The sequence below is a fragment of the Vitis riparia genome, chromosome 13 (assembly GCF_004353265.1).
Source record: "Vitis riparia cultivar Riparia Gloire de Montpellier isolate 1030 chromosome 13, EGFV_Vit.rip_1.0, whole genome shotgun sequence".
NCBI classification, from domain to species: Eukaryota; Viridiplantae; Streptophyta; class Magnoliopsida; order Vitales; family Vitaceae; genus Vitis; species Vitis riparia.
In genome coordinates, this window is record NC_048443.1 from 7,298,428 (window position 1) to 7,309,097 (window position 10,670).

General features: G+C 33.6%; 1 pseudogene; it reads left to right on the top strand.

The window, feature by feature from the left end:
• The first annotated feature begins 7,188 nt into the window (after nt 1-7,188).
• Nucleotides 7,189-7,919, top strand: LOC117928256 (annotated as a pseudogene).
• Nucleotides 7,920-10,670: the final 2,751 nt, after the last annotated feature.

The window sequence follows — 10,670 nt, forward strand, 5'->3', positions numbered from 1 at the left end:
AAAGACTTTGGCATGAAGAAAAGATATGTGCTCCTATGTTCATGGAAAATGACTCACTTGTGCCTCTCTCTCTCTCCTAAAGTTAATAAAGTAGATCTAATATGATTATAATGGATTACGTTGATTCACATAAGAATGACATATTGGCATGATGATAAAATAAATAAATAAAGTTACAAATCTATAATTATGAAAAAGAAGCAACAAATTGTGAGAATCATGTTACACCTAAAATTTAAGTATACATTTTGCTTTATATTAGATACATATGTAGGTCCTTAAATGATCTTCCAAGTTAAATGAAATATCACTTTCAACAAAAAATAAAATAAAAATAAAAATAAAAATAAATAAATAAAGAAAAGAAAAAAGAAAAAAAATTAAAGAAAAAACCACAATTTTTATGCTTATTATTAAATTTCTTAGTTAATATAACATATTGGTTGGACAATTTTTGTGTAAATATATGACAAGATTGGCTAAAATATTAGATTGACCTTTTGATAGGAAAATTGACAAAAATTGATTGAATAGCAAGTGGAAAAAAAATATGTTATATTAACTAAGAAATATAACATAGACATGGACATGGCATTCTATTAGCTCGACATGGCATGTACATAATTATTGCCACCAAAAGGTGGTTGCCCTCTACTTTGGATATAGAGGACATGTGGAAAACAAATTTTGTGCTTGGAGTTAAGATCATAAGAGATCACTCAAGAAGACTTCTTGGTATGTTTCAAGAGACTTATATTAAGAAAATTCTAGACTGGTTTTGGATGCAAAATTGCAAACCTATTGACACACCTATCGAGAAAAGTTACACCTCGAGTCTTGATCGGTGCCCTAAGAATGATGAGGAAAGGAAATAACTGGCAAGAGTTCTTTATGCGAGTGCAATTGGAAGCTTGATATATGCTATGTTGTGTACTCGACTTGACATATGTTTTGTAGTTGGATTGGTTAGTCATTACCAAAGTAACCTAGGCCCAGTTCAATGGCAAGCAACTAAGAAGATTTTTCGTTACCTCAAAGGGACTAGAGATTTTGTCCTCTGCTATCAAGATGGAGACTTGGAGATTAAGAAGATACTGTAATGCAGATTGGACTAGTGATAGAGATGAACGCAACTCCACTATAAGATATGCTTTCTTACTCAATGACACTACTATTACTTGGCGTAGTAAGAAACAATCCTACATTGCTTTATCCACCATGGAGTCATAATATGTCACTTGTTTAGCGACCTTATAGGAGGCTGTTTGGTTGGGAGATTATTCCAAAACCTAAAAGTCATGGATTTAGCCAAAGAGCCTATCACTATTTTTAGTGATAACATAGCTGCTCTAGCATATAGTTAGGATCTGTGAAGCTTGGTTGAAGCTTCAAGTATAGTGGATACGTCACTCGATTAGGAGTTTGAGGAGAGTGAACATAGGCAAGGGGTGCCGAACCACTATAAAATTTGAGTTTGCTTTCTCTAACTTTATCTCTCTATATTTGTGCTTCTTTTGCTTGAATTTATTGTGATTGAAAAAGAATTTTTAAAACCCAATTTACCCCCCTCTTGGGTATTTTCCTTATTAAGATTAGCCTTTATTTTCTCATTAAGTATTTAATTTTAAGACTCCTACCTAAGTTGATAAATAAAAGTCAAATGTAAAGTTATTCCACAAATTCATATAGCATGAACAAAGCCAAATGTGAGACCTTAGGTAGGTGCTTGATAAACAATTGTGCTAAGAAACTCAAGTTAGGCACTTAGGGAGACGACTAGGCTAAGATTCCTATGACATTAGAGAGTGACACACCCACTCTTGTGGGAGCTCCATCTTGACATACATATCATAATACTATATGTGTTATCTACAACTATAAGAGAGATAGATGGATCCCTACTCCAACATTGTGTGAACTCTTATAGACTAGTTACTATAAAGTTTACTCTATACCCTTGAACCTAGGACTATGTCATGAAGCAAGGGTGATTCATGTCCAGTCAGGTGTTTATCAAAACATTTATACTGCCTACAACACCTTATACTAGGGTAGCAAAGACAAAACTACTATAGTATAGTGGCTCTAGGATCGTCCACAGGGATGGGTTTTCTTTGTACACTTAACATTAATGAAAGGAGAAATGGTGAATTCCTTTTTGGAAGTTATTTTTTAAATGAAAATAAGATTGATTGGAAGGGTTGATTTTAAGTTAAGCAAACATAAACAATTGAAATTACTATAAAGAGAAAGTCTCTTGGAGCTATGGTTACTAGGATCAGGTTCCTGTTGCAAAGTGGGAAATTCCGGATCTTCTCCTCACATTAGGGACAATAACATAAAGGATGGTTATCTCCCGAACCGGATTTATATTTAGCAAATAAGTTTTGATCCAAACGATTCTTGAAAAATGGTAGTTGCTTCCCATTAATGGCTTCAAACACTAAAGACCCTCACCTTGAACCTCCTTCCAATGGCTCATACTTGATAACTAATGAACATCCATGGATCTAGCAATAAGCATCCATAGAATCCTAAAAGCTTACCAAGTATTGTCCATTCAATGTGATTCTAAGGGATTAAAGCTGAAACTTGAAATATAAACATTAATGATACACAACTACCTTCGTTTAAAGCAAGGAAAACTCCCACCTTTGCATCTGGATCCTTTACCTAGCTTCCATCACTCCAAGAAACGTGAAACTTAGCCACTCATCCTCTGAGAAATCATCCTCAGAGGGTGTTTGGCTAGAGAGAAAGTGAAGAGAAAATGAGAAGGAAAGGTAGAGAAACAATTGACTTTACAAAATATCTAAAACATAATATCTAACATAACATAATATCTGAAAGGTTTTCCAACCCTTATTTATAGTTCCTAAACAAACCCTAATGTCATTTATCTATTACAAAATGAGTAAAAAGGAAAAATTACAGTTCTGGAGAAAAATCTCAAAGGTCAGTGCACACAAAGTGATTTTCGCACACCCTGCGAAACTTTGGCACACCCTGCAAAACTTTGGCACACCTTGCCAAAATTTGGCACACCTTGCCAAATTTGGCACACCCTGCCAAATTTGGCACACCTTGCGAATTTGATGATTTTTTTTCTTGCAAAATGCTTTGTTTCCCTCCATCTTACTACTGATAGCTTTGCCAACCCCTTTCCAAGTTTGGCAAGGGGTTTTGAAGTGCTCCAAGGCTCGGATTCTTCATGTGATTGACCTTCAACTTGCCTTGCCATAGCTTGCACAAAACTCTCCCTCAATCTTGGCCTGTTTCAGTGATAAAAAAGCTACCAAAAACACTAAAACTTACCAAAAATTGGTTAGTAACATTTGCTAGGTTCTTATCATGCCAAATGGGATATAAAGGTCTAACTACTACTCAAAAGTGCTTAGTACAATTAAGTTTAAGTTTATAAAAATGCACTTTTTGAGTAGTAATCAAAGGGTAAAATGTCACTACTTTAACATGTAATCCTAGGGTCATGAATGATACGATCGAATGGAATATGTTAGGAAAATTGTCAAACCTAAATGAATTGACATAAGTGGTTGGAGAAGATTGCTAATAACACACCACTATTTGTAGCTCATATATCAACTTTGTGTTCGATATAATTATGAGTACAAATATGTATATGAGTTGAGGTTAAACATTTCTAATTAAGATATGACTCATTGAGGGGTTTTTTTTAAAGGTGCTTGAACTGGTATGATTAACAAGTTTGGGCTATAAATGAGATATTTTATTTCGAATGATGTGTTGCGCTAGTGAGATGGACACTTAGTATAAACACTCCTACTTTATAGCTTCTCATCATGCAGCACATTTCTTTTTCTATATGAAGAAAAGTGACTTGATGCAAGATTAAGAGAAAAAAGACAGATTTTAGCCAATGTTTATGAGTAGGAGATGTTAGAATTTGAATTTTTTTTTTAAAAAAAAAAAAAAAAATTCATTGTCAACATGTGGGTTAAATAAAAGGAGGATGAATAAGTAGATACGATTCCATGAAACTCAAAATTTGTTTTTGAATTAAATTAGTTAAAAAAAATTGAATGAAGATTATTATCCATTTAGTTTGGAATTCTTATCTTTCAAAGTTTATTTTCAAATATAATAACTAAAAATAGACATTATAATCATCTTGTTTGATTTTTTTTGTATGATTTTGTGGCACTTCTATGTTAGTTTAAAAAATCAGTTCATGCATACTATTGAATTTTGTTCTGATCTGAACCTTTAGAGATGTTTCTGTAAAACTGGAATCAATTAAAGATTTACTAAATTTCTTGGCCTCTTGGTTGATAATCTAGACATGTATAAGAGGCCTCAAAAAAAATTTGTAATTAAAATCCACTTCTAGATATTTATTTTTAGGATTTATTCTTCAAAGGTTCTTGTTGTGATTGCATGTTGGGATTTCCATACAATGTTTAACTTACCTTTAACTTGGAGTTAATTGATATGTCTTTACTTGATCTTGGCTTTGGTATTGTAATATAGACATAATGAGGATGCCATATGATTCCTCCCATCTTGAAATGATGTCTCTAGATATTTGTTTAGGATTTTTCAAGTGAATGCAACTGTTCTGCCCATTTACTGCATGTTTTTGTCTTAGTTACTAACTTTGATACTTACGGCTACCTAAAGTATTAGTTTAAATTTAATAATGAGCTTATATGTATGTCCTAGGTGATAGATGATATTCCTTTGGAATCTTGCCTTTTTTTTAGCTATACAAATGTTATATATATTAGTGTTTTTTATCATAGTTATTTATTATCATGAATTGTTCTAACCCTATTTCATCTCGTGTAAGCACACTATAAGTTATGCATACTATCCAGGTATGTCTCTCACGCCTTTTATCCCTATAATTATGCAAATATGCAAACTTTGAGTGTGCAAATTTAGATATATATGTTGTTGGTTTGTATGTTTTGTTTGTTACTTGATTATTTGAATGAGATGAAATGCATGTTGTATGCTATATTTGTTAAACTAACTTCAATATTTTTATGAAAGCGCTTTGGGATGTAGCTCAAGTATGCCAATCCCTTCTTCCTACATGAGTGTTTCTTGTGGTATGATTGTTTGGTTATGAATATTATGTTGTTTACTCTTAGGCTTGATCACCTTTGCTTCTTTTGCAGTCTCAATCAATCAATTAATTGTCATACTTCCCTCAACCTAGCTAATAGAGACCTTTTTAGGGTTTGGAGGGGTGCTACCTTTTAAGGTATCTTCCTAATAGGTAAGTTAATCCCTGGACCTAGATTCGGGTTTTTCAAAGACACGTTTTTTCAAAAGTTTAAGAAGTCATTTTTTCTTAGGGTTTTAGTTTCTTATTTTATTTTCCCTTAAATAAAATAATAAGAATAAGTGGCGACTCTAATTTTTTATGAAGTACAATTTTTCACCCAACAAAAACGAGTCTTGCCGATTGAGTGGGGACGCATGTGAAAAATATGGATCCACGGTATGCTTAAGGATGAAAATATCAGTAAATACAGATATATCGATATTTGGATTTTAAGGATACAAAATATAAATTTTGGAAGTGCACACTTAGAATTAGGATAGGAAACATTTGGTTTCATTCAATGAGAACAATTTATACATATTATATGGCAATATTACTTTAGTACCAAGATGAATATCGTTGTGGTTTGATCGCATTATTAGACAAAGGGATCCCATTTTGTTGAAAGTATTGATAGTATTGATTGTAAGTCTGAATATGTCATACATAAATTTATGATATTAATAATATGTCAAACTTGAAAATATATTTAATATTAAAACTATAATCTATTTAATTCAAATGCATTTAATGATGTAAAATAAATTATGATACATGTATGATTTTTTTTAATATTTATATTATTTATATTTAATTATCATATAAATGATAAGAAAAAAGACTTACTAAGAAAATTATAATGATGGTTGGTAATCAATTAAATGAAATTTAAAATAAAATAATTATAATTAATTTGTTTATTAAAATATTCTTTTAATATTAAAATTATAATCTATTTAATATAGTAATGTTTGTCTATATACAACAAAGTGCAAAGTTGGCCCAACGGCTGCCAAGGGTTCAATTTGAACTTTCTAACTTGGGTTTGAGTTGGCCAAGTAAGACGGTAAGAGGAGCATGAAAATATATTTGATAGAAATATTGGGAAATTTTTTAAAATATCGATGATACATCAGCCGATGATAATCAATGATCAATTTCATATTTACCCCTCCCTTTCGTCCATGTGCATACTTGATGGTTAAAATGCCCATGACTCCATTCCTACCTTTTTAAAACACCTCAATTCCTTGCTTAGTGCCCCACCTATAGAAAAGTTTGTAATAAAATTGTTGGTCAGTCTTTCCTTATCATATTTCGTATCTGTGGAGTCCGATACCTAATATTACAGCAAATCCCATTGAAACTTTAATCCTTGCTTAGATGATGATGGTCAATACTATATATTAAGCTAGGCTACACAGTTACAATGCCATATATATTTGGCATTTCATCACATAATGAAACTTTATTGTTCCACATGAATTTGATTCATAAAATTTTCCATTTAAAAAAAGTTCAAGATCACTTTAGTTAATCATAAAGCCATAGATGTTCATTATCAACCATGGAAACTCAGGTGGAGTCGTTGATTAAAAGTTTGACATTGCTTGCTTCTTGCTAAATGTTATAAGACTCCCAATATAATCGGCCCAGGTTAAGGTCATGTAAATTAAGTTTGGATTGGTACTTTTGTTGTTCCACTTTCTAGTTGTGTAAGAATGGCCTAGTGTCCAAGCTGGCCAGAATAACTTCTTCAAGGGACTTCCATTTGTGGTACTTTTGAAGTTAAACGTAATCATTATTTAATTTATACCTAAAACACACTAGTGATTGCTCAGGAAAATTGTCATTTGATATTTGTGTATATATATGTAGGCCAAAGGAAACCGCCAAAACATACATGTTTTTATAATTTTCATACAACATTAGGTATGGCATAACTGCGTACCAACCAAAGTTCTCTCCGGCAACACCCTCTGGCCGGCGATCCAGCCTGTTCCTCTTTGGTTTTTTTTTTTTTTTTTTAGGCTTTCAATGAGATTCTGCAGATCAAAACATTTTGCTATAAATAGACTTTTAATTTAGACCCCAAGATGGAAATCACCGGTTCAAGTAACCATTGAAGCTGATCATTAGAAGAAACTTGGTGACTACTCAACTTCAATAAGCTCCAATAGCTTCTAAGCGGTTTGTTGGCGCCATAGCAATCTTGGCATTTGTTCTTCCAGCTGTGGCCATGGCAACAGAGTTTACTGTTGGAGATGACCAAGGATGGACCATCAATTTCGACTATGAAGCCTGGGCCAAGGACAAAGTATTTCATGTTGGAGATAAACTAGGTAATGTAGCTTAAGCCTTAAGCTATGATTTCGTGTTCCCTTTATCACTTCCTTTTATTCCAGCTGATAAAAGTATTATGGTCAATTCTCATACATGCAGTCTTCAAATACACGGCGGGACGGCACAATGTCTTCAAAGTGAATGGTACGGCCGAACTGCACTATACCACCAGCAAATGAAGCTATTACCACTGGAAATGATGTAATTACACTGGCCGCCCCTGGAAGGAAGTGGTACATATGTGGTGTAAACGACCATTGCGGCAACTATGGACAGAAGCTTGTCATCACTGTATTGGAAGAGTCGGCGTCTCCTGCACCGGCGCCCTCCAACCCCACAGCACCAGCACCCAACTCTGCTCATGGGATCTCTGGGTCCGGGTATCAACTTCTGATGGCAGCCATGGTTGCTCTTGCCTTCCTAGCTGTTTGATGATCTGTTTTTACTCCAGGAGTACCTTTGATCATCTAGTTTTCAAGAAATTTCTTCTGGTTTATGGTTTTTTTATTCAATTATTTTTTATATGATTGAAAGAAAATGGTATCTTCGAAATATGAAATATGGAAAAGAGAAATGAGAATGAATCCCTATTGTCACAGTGACATTTTTTTTTTTTTTTTTGAAGTTTATTGATGTTTTTATACCTTGCTGTTTTATTTTTATCTAATCAATATAATATAAAGTTAATGTCGCAGTATGAAGAAATAATGTGAGCCTATATATAGAGAAGCCTTTAGATTATTGAAGAATGATGAGTTATACTTTCATAGACCACTCAAAGAATGGGAGGATAGTTTTAATTTGCTTTCCAATTATAGAGACTTATGCTTTGTTCGGATTATGAAAATAATTAGGAAAGAAATTAAAAAAAAAAAAAGGAAGAAATATCACATTCTCTTAGTAGGTTTAATGTAAGAAAATTAGAAGGAAAATCAAATTCAATAAAATTTATTTGGTTTCAAATCCTTCACTGTCAGATGAACTTCCTCCCCTAGTTTGGTGTGATAACAAAAGTACAGTTGCCCTAGCTGCCAATCCGATCTGCCATGCCCGCTCAAAACACATTTATATAGATCTTCATTTTATTCTTGATAAAGTCCTTCATAAAACCCTTAATAAGTATATTCCCTCATCTGATCAGGTCACGAATATCTTCACTAAGCATCTTCTAAGCTTTCAGTTCTCCTCCTTTTATATCAAACTCTCCATTGTCCCATGCCCTATAACTGAACAACATAACATTACTAGGAGTAGTAACTGAACCTCAAGACTTGCAACAACAAGAACAGACTACCAGAAGCAGCAACCGCACCTCAAGACCTGCAACAATATGAACAGACTATTGTTAATGATTAGTTAGACTGTTATCAAGAACTGCTAAAGCAACAACTGCAGTTAGAAGGATTTATATATATATATATATGCAGTAGGCTTAAGAACAAAGTAATCAATAATAAATATCCCTATGATTGTTTTTTTGCTAAAACAAAAAAATCATTCCCTGGTAAGTCGTAGCCTACTATGAATAGTGGCAATGATTGTCGAGGGTGGCCCTAGAGGTGGAAAGAGGAGTCTCTCTTTGTTATCTTATTCTTCTTCTTGCAAATCCCCTTCTTATCCATGAACTCCTTTAAGTTCCCACTTTTTACAAACTCTTTTATATGTCGTTTTGGACTTCAATACTTGTCGGTCTGATTCCCTCGATCCTCATCGTAGTCGCAATACTAATGAGGGTTTGGATGGTCAAAATCCTTTCAGTCACTTAATCTCTTAGAGGATGTGTTAGTAGGACACTTTCTACAGCATATAGTTGGTTTGGAACGATTTTCTAGATGAAGGTTAATATTTTTTCTACATCGCTTCTTCTCTTCTCTTTCAATTTGAGAGACATCTTTCCTATTACTTCCTGACTAGTTACGAATTTGACCAAATGATGCTTCAATAAGGAGGGCACCATATGAGGTAGATTATTGAAGAATGATGAGTTATACTTTCAAAGACCACTCAAAGAATGGGAGGATATTTTTAATTTGCTTTCCACTTATAGAGACTTATGCTTTGTTTGGATTATGAAAATAATTAGGAAAGAATTTTTTTTTTTTTTTTTTTTTAAAAAAAGAAGGAAATCTCACATTCTCTTATTAGGTTTAATGTAAGAAAATCAGAAGGAAAATCAAATTCAATAAAATTTATTTGGTTTCAAATCCTTCACTATCAGATGAACTTCCTCCCTTAGTTTGGTGTGATAACAAAAGTGCAGCTGCCCTAGCTGCCAATCCGATCTTCCATGCCCGCTCAAAACACATTGATATAGATATTCATTTTATTCTTGATAAAGTTCTTCATAAAACCCTTAATACGTATATTCCGTCATCTGGTCAGGTCGCCGATATCTTCACCAAGCATCTTCCAAGCTTACAGTTCTCCACCTTTTATATCAAACTCTCCATTGTCACATGCCCTATAACTGAACAACATAACATTACTAGGAGTAGTAACCGAACCTCAAGACTTGCAACAACAAGAACAGACTACCAGAAGCAGCAACCGCAGCTCAAGACCTGCAACAATATGAACAGACTATTGTTAATGATTAGTTAGACTGTTATCAAGAACTGCTAAAGCAACAACTGCAGTTAGAAGGATTTATATATATATATATATATATATATATATATGCAGTAGGCTTAAGAACAAAGTAATCAATAATAAATATCCCTATGATTGTTTTTTTGCTAAAACAAAAAAATCATTCCCTGGTAAGTCGTAGCCTACTATGAATAGTGGCAATGATTGTCGAGGGTGGCCCTAGAGGTGGAAGGAGTCGTCTCTATTTGTTATCTTATTCTTCTTTGTGCAAATCCCCTTCTTATCCATGAACTCCTTTAACTTCCTACTTTTTACAAACTCTTTTATATGTCGTTTTGGAGTTCAATCCTTGTCGATCCGATTCCCTCAATCCTCATCGTAGTCGCAATACTTATGAGGCTTGCACTCCTCCACTATGACCGAAAAGGGTTTGGATGGTCAAAATCCTTTCAGTGACTTAATCTCTTAGAGGATGTGTTAGTAGGACACTTTCTACAGCATATAGTTGGGTTTGGAACGATTTTCTAGATGAAGGTTAATATTTTCTGTAGTTCGCTTCTTCTCTTCCCTTTCAATTTGAGAGACATCTTTCCTATTACTTCCCGACTAGTTACGAATTTGACCGAATGATGCTTCAATAAGGAGG